The sequence below is a fragment of the Sinocyclocheilus grahami genome, unplaced genomic scaffold, assembly GCF_001515645.1.
Source record: "Sinocyclocheilus grahami isolate Dianchi unplaced genomic scaffold, SAMN03320097.WGS_v1.1 scaffold54.1, whole genome shotgun sequence".
Classification (NCBI taxonomy): domain Eukaryota; kingdom Metazoa; phylum Chordata; class Actinopteri; order Cypriniformes; family Cyprinidae; genus Sinocyclocheilus; species Sinocyclocheilus grahami.
The window spans coordinates 4,152,164-4,153,469 of NW_015505233.1; positions in this window are offsets into that span (position 1 = coordinate 4,152,164).

A 1,306-nucleotide genomic window follows, 5' to 3' on the forward strand; every position below is an offset into this window, starting at 1 on the left:
TAATTGATGGGCAAGCATTAATCTGAGAATGAGGGTAATTGCACCTGGGCAGGATGAGGGGACTGGGGTTAATTGATTTTAGGGGACGGTTAGATAATTCCTGGCTTCTCTCTTCGGCTCTGACATTCAAGGGTCATGAATTTCAGCTTGGAGTGAAAGAGTGATTCAGACCTTTTGTTCGAACTCCCCATATAAATCTGAATAAGATCGTACCAAAATGGATTGTATAAAAAGTAGTAAAATTGTGACGGGTCTGAGCAATTACTATGTTTTAGTTCATACTTTCGGTATGGTCATGATTACAATTTAGCCAATGCAATGGATTTAATCACTGATGAGGTAACTCAAATGAGCGGTAAAACATCCTTCAACAGACCAGTTGCTATGGAAGCTTGTTTCTGTCTACAAACTATGTCTCTATATATCTGTTTGTCTGACTGTCTGTCTATGGAGAAAAATCAAGAATGAGAAGGAATAAAGTTGCAATTCCTTGTTTTTAAAACATATTTCAATAAGTTGCTGTTAGTTAAATTCTCCCAATTGGTTCTACCAAACATAAAACGAATAAAAAAATACCAATGCATATAGAGTCCTCGAATATATATGCAGTAATTGCTACTATTAAATGTTTATAGTGTCCATTTGATTTATTATACCAACTGTACATACCGTTATGTAGAATTTAAAGCTCGCTGTCTTTTATTGAACTCCAAATGTAGTTTCTCCAAAGAAACAAATTATATTTTGATTTTCACGTAAATCATGCAGGTTCCTGCTGCAAGTGAAAATGTCATTAGCCACCTTGATGGTATCTTGGCAACTTAGGACAGGAATATTAAACAAGTCCATTATGCTTAAATTTCCATTACTGCGGACCTTAAATGGCTCTTTCTGACTCTTGTCTGAATATCTGCATATATGACAGATTATTTTTGATTTGTAATCAGCAGTTTCCTCCTTTGTTCTCTCTCAGAGACCTGGTTAATCATATCCTCTCAGTCACTGGTCATATCTTAGATGATATCTTCTGATGAGAGCTATATTATTCAAAACTATGGAAATACTCTGTGCTTTGAGTGATGGTTATTTTGGTGCACGTGGTTCAGATGTAGTGGCTTTAGCTACTGTCATGAGAATCAGCGAGTGCATGTCATTGCTTGAAACATAATTGCTGACATGCTGCAGCAGATGCAATTGTTTGCAAATTGGGATTCAAATTTTCCTGTTTGATTTAGTGACTAAAGTGAGTGTTAATTAAAGGGGTCATATGATGTTGCTAAAAAGAATATTATTTGGTGTATTTGGT